Below are 8,608 nucleotides of genomic sequence, written 5' to 3' on the forward strand. Positions count from 1 at the left end.
GTTTTCTCAGTATAGAGATATTTTTCAAAAATGTTTTGTGGGGTTAATTAAAAATTGTGGGGGTAGATGTCCATATTATTGGTCTAAATCTATTGTTCTATGACTTAAAAAAAACCAAGCAGCAGTGTAAAAATCCAAGTAATTTTATAATAAATTTGTTCCTATGTATTGCATTCAGGCTGGAATTAATTGTATCCGTTCTCAGGAACACAACAATTTAAAGAAAATCATAGTCAATATTTATGATGATACATTGGGATGGAGGAGGCCAAGATTTCATTGCTCTGTTGCTAAAATTGGATGGCTGAGATAAAGGATATAAGAATAGAATTCTTTATTGGCCAAGTGTGATTGGACACACAAGGAATTTGTCTTGGTGTAAATACTCTCAGTATACATAAAAGAAAAGATACATTCGTCAAGAGTTGAGAATCATAAGGTACGACACTTAATGATAGTCATAGGGTACAATAAGCAATCAAATCATACTAGGAAAGTCAATATAAATCATAAGGATACTAGTGACAAAGTTATAGTCATACAGTCACAAGTGGGAGGGGATGGGTGATAAGGAGTGATGAGAAGATTAACAGTAAAAGTAGTGCAGACTTTGTAATAGTTGAACAGTGTTGAGGGAATAATTTTTTTAGCAGAGTGATGGCTTTCGGGAAAAAACTGTCCTTGTGTCTAGTTGTTCTGGTGTGCATGCTCTATAGCGTCGTTTTGAGGGTAGGAGTTGAAACAATTTATATCCGAGATGTAAGGGGTCTGTAAATATTTTCACAGCCCTCTTTTTGACTCGTCCTCGATTGAAGGCAGGTTGGTAGTAATTGTTTTTTCTGCAGTCCTAATTATCCTCTGAAGTCTGTGTCTGTCTTCTTGGGTTGCAGAACCAAACCAGACAGTTATAGAGGTGCATAAATAAGAAGTAAGAGAACTTAGAGGCTATTTTGTACACAAGTCTTGTTCAATAAGCTATGGTTTTTCATGTTCTTAGACAAATTTAAAATATTAATTTTCTAGAATTTACAGTATGCTTATCTCCCCACTATCCATTAAACCTTATTTTCCAACAACAATAATTTATTATTTTTATCATCAGGCTTTGGGATGTTACTGTATATTACTAAGGCATAAACTATTCATGCCTTATGCTTTTTGATCCTAGAATTTATATCATGCTAAGTTCTGATCCTGGATCCTTCCAGAGTGTTATAAAAGCTAATAAATCATTCCTAGTTTTCCATAAGTAGTAATTTAGATTATTACACTGGTCTCACAATACTATTAAATACACACATATAGGGAAAGTTTGATAAACTTAGGAGTTAGCATATGCTTTGTACTCCCCAAATCTCTTTAGATTAAGGAGCTGATAGGAAGTCCCAAAGGTGCTTTTTCAAGAAGCAGCTGGACTCTGGTTTTTCTGTTTCACTTCTCATCCAAGCTTCTTTAGCTGCCTCTTGAAAAAACACCTTTGGGACAACCATGATCTGGATGACTGAGAATCTCCATAGATACTGAGCTGATAGGAATATTATGGCATTTGTCACAAAGATCACACCCAATTCAGACTCTCTGGATTAACTTTTCAGTTGAATTTCAGGGCATTTGTATTCAGATTTGACTTGATTTGATTTCACCACAAATCCTTCTGTATTTTAAAAGTACCGTATTTTCTTGCATTTGCTGAATATTCTAAAGACTTGAAATGTTTGATAGTTCTTTACTAAAGTTTCAATCATGTACTAAAGCATTGTAGCATGTAGTTCATCAAATACTTGGCTACATCAAGCAAAATGAGCATAAAACTATGATGCACATATATAGCAACAGAGAAAGCATCTCCTTAGCAACACTGAGCCTTACAAAATATACCATTTTATGTAGATCTTAATTTATCTAGTTTTACTGAAAAATAAACTCCTATTAGCTAATAACTTCCATACTGAGTCCCAATTTTTATTTTGCTTTTGTAGTTCTGTATTTGTAATGATAACTGACTTGCGGCTTGAAATCTATTGCAAGTTTTATTATTGTTTTAATATTGTTGACGTGTAGGAAAGGCAACAAAATGGTCATCTTAGAGGTTCATATTAATACTAAGACAATAGAACATTTATTTTGTAACTAGAAGAGATCTCTACCACAGAGCCAAATATTCAAATGTGAAATTTATTTTTATTTTCACTTTTGACAATTCCTATGCTTGACATTTTAATGTGTGAAATGGGATTTATGTTTATAAATGCCTAAATATATTAAATGTATTAAATTTAAAACATAAAAAGACTAAATGTCAAATTAGAACACTATTCCGAATGAGGGACCATTTCTTTCTGATTATGTCTGCCTGTCCCATCAGAGTCAGACCCAATAGAAAGAGTATGTTGCAGATCCTGTCTAATAAGGAGTTTCACCTGGCAGGACCCAGGAGATAGACAAGCATGTGGCTCCAATATTCAGTGAACTACAGAATTGATGTTATTAGCAATTTACAAATCAATACCTTAGCAATACAGATTAGCTATATGTGGTTGTAACAATTTATGGCTTCCATTTCTTTAAATATTTAATGTACAACTGTGAATGTTTAATGTCTGTCTGTGACTATATGCCCTGTATGATGATTTTAGGAGTTTTTTTCCCCTTTGGTTTTTTTTATATTTAGGTACTACAAGAGTCAGAATATGTAGTAAATCTTATCACGAAAATAAATTAATGAAAAAATAAACCTCAACTGGAGAGTAAGCCAAGTTGGTTTTATTTCCTGCTTCCAGTTATTGCTGAAGATACTCTCTGAAAAACTCAAATGATAAGGATAATAAAAGATAATAGAATTAAGAAAAACTACTACTTTAATTGAGAAAAACTTAGATGTAGTAACTCATTTTCAGCACCATTAAGCAAGTTTTTAAAGTCCTATTTTAAGTAAGTATAGACCAGATTGATGCATTAAGCATGATAGCCTCTTTTAAAAGTATTATACATTTTATGAAAAAGTCTAACTCTATAGCATTTCATATCTGATGGCAAAAAATGCTTTTTTAGTACCATATGCCAATGAACGTGGCTTCCATGTGCATTTTCTTTAAAATGATGTATCTTTTTTCCAGAAGCCACCTTCTTGCAGAAGGTAGACCCACCTTAAAGCATTGGCTTTAAGAAGCTATAAACATATGCCACTCAAGTGCCCTTATGGATTCTATTGGCCTTCAAATACCAATTCCTGCACAGTTGTGCTACTTAGAGTAATTTGAAGTTATTTTTATTTCCTCTTTTTCTTGGTTCGCAGCTTCAGTGGAACTTGAATACCTACGTTTCAAAAGACGTAACTCTCCTTTCTTCTGAAACAGAACTTCAAGCTGGATAGAATTCAGTGATGGTATTAATAAACACTATTTGCACTTTGTTTCAAGGAAAAATATAATTTCATGAATTCTTTATAATAACTCTAGTATGAGAAAAATATCTAATCTTCTCTGTGCTGTTTTAGAAAAATATTGCTAATTACTACCTCTATAGAAGATGTACCCTTGACACAGAAAGTTCTCTGTTATACTATTTAAAAGGCAGCACACTTTATTAATTTTGCTGCTTTACTAGTTCTAGAGCAGGGGTGACAAAGTTGTGGCCCATGGCCCAGATGTGTCACATTCTGGCCCCAGCCCCGCCTGGTTTAGTGAAGGGGAAAGAAGTCTCGATATGTCACAGACACCATTGTGACGATGTGAGTTTGACACCCCTGTCTTTTGCAATACCAAAATACTCAGATGCATCACAATCAATTACTCTTCTGTACTTTCAATCAACAGCTGGTTTGCATTTATCAATATGCAGAGCTGCACTAAAAGATTTATAAAAAGTGCTCATAGCTTTCATCAAATTAAAGGCCTAAAACTTTACATCGTTTGATCATAAGGTATGTCGGTCAATATTTTTTTCTCTTGTTCTGGCTTAAGTTAACTACACATCACCTTCATGTACCTCCAGCTACTACTTTTACATGCAGTCCTCCTACAGGTGGTCCTCAACTTATGACCACAATTGAGCGCAACATTTCTGTTGCTAAGTGAGATATATGTGAGTTTTGCCCCATTTTACGACCTTCTTGCCACAGGTGTTAAGTAAATCAATTAGTAGCACAAAACAATTGTAAATATGGCTTCCCTATTGACTTTGCTTGTCAGAAGGTCATAAAGCCAGGACACTGCAACAGTCTTAAATATGAGTCAGTTGCCAAATGTCTGAATTATGATCACGGGTATGCTACAACAGTTATAACTGTGAAAAGTGGTCATAAGTCACTTTTTCCAATGCTTTTGTAACTTAGTAGTCACTAAATGAATTGTTGTAAGTTGAAGACTACTTGTACTGAATATCACAATTCCTACTTTGCATCAAGAGTGTACAAGAGGCACAAAATTAAAAAAAAGAAATTAGCTTTACAACATTAAAAATAGCTAGTGTCTCATAAGAAAACAAAATATCATAGGATTTGGGCCTTTTATTTATTTATTTAAAAATGGAGGTCTTTAGGATTATCTAGAGTCCTCATGAGCCACAGTTGATAACTCTCAGTCTAATATTTGTAGATAAAGTTTCCCAAAATCTGCGTATAAGTCTTCACTCATGCAATGGCTAATGCTGATTTGTGCTGTGGTTTTGTTTTTTTCACCTTGGGTGCAAATTAAGTGCATACTGTTATTTCTTTCTTGCTTTATGTTCTTACGCTATTTTTAATTATTGCTAGTTGCCCAAAATCATGAATTTGAGACTGGCAACTATATAAATTGAAATAAATGAATAAATATTTTCATTCAGGTATGAGACTGATACTGTTTCTTCAGAAAAGCAGGGAAAAAATATCAATCCTGATTATTTTTTTGCCAAAATTATCAAATTGTTTTCAAAAATACATTGCATAGAATTTATGCTCGTTAGATTTCCAGAATCATATGAGATACTTGATTAGAACAAAATAAAATTAACACTGCTCCCCAAAAGGGAACTTTTCCAATTCTTGTTTAGCACTGAAAACTCAAAACAAGAGGGCTGTGCCAAGTCACCTTACATAAGACATTTTAAGCATATATCCTCAGTTATAAAAACATGCTGATTAGTTTTTATAGCATTTGTCTTCAAAATAAATACTAGTAACTGGAAAATTATTCTTTCAGCCCACACTTAATTTTAAAAGGGAAAACATGACTCACATTCACTTTTCAATTAAAAAAATCATACATGGATTTTTAATTTTGATGTCTGTTATGAAATATCTTGCTAGTTGATCCTGCCCTCCATTAAGTTAGTTACATGTCTGTAGCCCAGGCATGATATTCCCCTCTGAAAAAAAAAATTGGCATGATATTCCCCTCTGAAAAAAAAATTGGGGCCTGCCAAAAGAGACCCCCCACCACGAGCCAAGAAATCGCCTGCCCACTGCGCGCCCGCCGCGCGTGCGCCCGCCCGCCGCGTGCCCGCCGCTCGCACCGCCCGCGCGCCGCCCGCCCGACCCGCCCGCCGCCGCACCGCCGCCGCTCGCCCGGGCTCCGCTTGCACCGCCCGGCGATTCCCAAAAAAATCGGAATTCCGATTTTAATCAGAAAAATATCATGCCTGGTAGCCTGATTTTTAAAAAAAGTAATTAGATTTACAGGGAATCCTCAGATTATGACCACTCGATCAGTGACCATTCAAATTTACAGTGTCACTGAAGGAGTTGTAGTTATGATTGGTCCTCAGAGTTCCATTCATCACAGCATCCCTGAAATCACATGATCATGATTCCCAATGTTCCCTGCTGGCTTCCCACAAGCAAAGTCATTGGGGAAGCCAAAGGGAAATTGAAAGTCATGGTTAAGTAAGGGCTTGCTTAATGACTCACCTGGTACTCATTTAACAATGGCACCTGGGACTGCCAGAAGTGCCAGCATTAAACGATGTAGTCCTATGACTTCATGTGTTACAACTGCATCACTTAGCAATTCCAATCCTAGTAGCCATCTTAACCCAAAGACTACCTATGGCAGGGCTGTCAAACTTGCAGCCCAGGGGCCAGATGCATCATGTGCTGGCTATGCCCCAACTACCGTACTGTGGGATTAAACACAGTCAAAGGTGAATAAAAAATTAGGATTGCCAGCTATGAAGCAGAAATTATGGGGGCCTCTGTTTACAATTAATAAATCATATCCACTCTGTTAGGGCAGCACACAGTAAAATTCTTATAAACTGTGAGCATAATAAAAACAAGGAACAGGATCAAAAAACTTGCTGTAAAATAAATTTGAGAACAGTACTCTTAATGAAATAAGAGAAAAATGCTGCTTGCCAATCTGAAGCCAAATATAGAAGAAGAGAAAGTCAGAAGCAGCTACAATCAGGTCCTTACTCAGGTTCCTGCTGACCTAGCCACTCTGTATATAGTAAGTCACAGGACCTGTAATAACTGTCACTCTGTATATAGTAAGTCACAGGATCTGTAATAACTGTGGTCCCAGTTCAGCATTTTGAACTTTGCATGGAAATGAGAAATGAAGCTAATACAGAATATGAAGGTTGTAATTGTAAATCTTATTCCTGAAAAAAAATCTGGCTTGCAAAATATCTTATTAACCAAAGCTTCCAAGCAGCTTTCAAGAGTGATCACAGTTAGTTTATTTATCTCACACACCCATGCTTTATTTTTCTGCGTTCATGTGACAAATTGACAAACTGACATATTGGCTGTATTCTCATGATATATTAAATACATATTAACCAATCACATCTTAGGTTAATGTGTAATGTGAACCCATGGCTGAACTGTAATCTGATGAATGGATTTGTATACAAACGCTAGGCTAAAATGCAGCTGGTTTCACTATGGAGTATTTTTATCTTCCTAAACTAAGAGAATGGAAATAAACATTGTGACCAGATCATCAGCAACTACAGGCAGATACCAATATTTTCCCTTAAATGGATGGCAGAGGCAATCCACAAAATACTACTGGCTTTTCTACACATCTTAAAAGTAAATACTATCATTTCAAATGAAAAAAAAATCATGAAGCCATTAGGTTTTTTTAAAAAAATAGTTTAATAAAAAAAATGTGGATATAGACAAGGGTCATCCAATTCATATTTAGTATTTTTTTTCAAGCTAGTACCTTCTAGCTATGTTAAAACTACAACACCTCAGCCAGCTAATTATGGAAGAGATTGTTCTACACATCTGGAGGGTAGGATTGGGAGAGGTTGACTTGCAGATAAATTCAGATCCAGAAAAGTCTTGCATGTGCCTTTGTTGTGTTACATTAGCATTTTTATAGGGAAAAAATCATTGCAGCCATTTTTTTCTCAAAGTGCATTACTTTTAAAAATAATAAGCAAACAGAATATAAAACAGTAAAAAGGAATGCAGACAACTACATTTGGTCATGGGGAAAAAAAATCCATACAGGTATAACTAAGGTACTCATCAAGTTTTTACAACTTTTTCAAATATTAAAGATAGTCTTGACTACCCAAATCCTTATCAGAAAAAAGTTGTATTGTATTCAGTTCCCCCCACCCATCACCTGTTTCTCACGAAGCAATCCGTTCCCAAGCTAAAAGGTCAGAAATTAATCCACTGCCAATTTTCATTGACCTATCTACTACCTCGATTTTACATTTCTTTGACAAACCAGTTCCATTTCTACATTCTGCCTAGGTTAGGCAGTAACAGCCAGTTGCAAAAAGACACGTGCATTAGAACAGTGAACACGCACAAGTTGGACAACACCATGCATATGCCACCATGAACATCACAGAAAGAGGACATAGATCAGCCAAAAAGCTTTCTTTTCTGGGTTGTGCGGGTGATGCTTGCGATGCCCAACACCTGACTACAATTTGTACTCCACATTTTGCATGATCTCAACCTTACGCAGAAGAAAGATCAAAGGCTGCCACCATCATATGAATATAAATAAGATGATACTGGCTCATCTGAATCTTCGATTCTTGCAGATCTTCGTGTTGCAATCGAAGAGTTCTTACAGACGTTTACCCACCTTTTCCCCGAAAGCGTTTCCTAATGTTTACCCACAGTAGTACCGCCGAGGGCTGCGGTTGCCTCTCTCCCCGGCACTTCCCCAGCTGTTCCACCCTTTCAGACCGCACCGCAGCTGCAACTAAGTCGTAGAAACCGGGATGATCATGAGAAAGTGGGGGAGGGGGGGTCGACGAAAGGTTCCATCCTCCCCCTCCTCCTGATTGGTTCGTGCTGACGGGACGCTCCGGACCGCCGTCATTTCATTGGCTCAAGCCTCTGCCATTTCCCTGGAGCTAATTGGAGGAGCTCGAGCGTGGAGAAGATGGAATCCCGGAGGAGGGGTTTCAAAGCAGGAGCGAGCAGCCCCGGGGGTGGAGAGTTCATTCTCCCGCTGGCCACCTGCAAGCGGGGCGCTTGGCTTGAGGCGCGTTGGCGCTTGGCAGGGCAAGGGAGGCCGGGGAGGGGAGCGACGGGGAGTCTTTACTTTTCTTTCTTTCGGCCGGGTTGGGCTGTCTATGAAGGTGGTGGTGGGGAGAATTTTCAGCCTTATGGGAAGGAACCGCAGCTGTCAAAGGAAAGCAAATG

The 8,608-nt window shown here is 37.2% G+C and overlaps 1 long non-coding RNA gene across 1 annotated transcript; it reads right to left on the reverse strand.

The window, feature by feature from the left end:
* Positions 1–2,741: 2,741 nt before the first annotated feature.
* Positions 2,742–8,419, reverse strand: LOC148132966 (uncharacterized). The gene is made up of 3 exons (XR_015745560.1): positions 8,043–8,419; positions 6,335–6,517; positions 2,742–2,799 (listed from the first exon to the last, which is right to left on the reverse strand). It is a non-coding gene; the product is annotated as an uncharacterized LOC148132966 (long non-coding RNA).
* Positions 8,420–8,608: the final 189 nt, after the last annotated feature.

The sequence above is a fragment of the Notechis scutatus genome, chromosome 1 (genome assembly GCF_049901735.1).
Source record: "Notechis scutatus isolate UNSWTSFEM ecotype Mainland chromosome 1, rNotScu1.2, whole genome shotgun sequence".
In the NCBI taxonomy this organism is placed as follows: Eukaryota; Metazoa; Chordata; class Lepidosauria; order Squamata; family Elapidae; genus Notechis; species Notechis scutatus.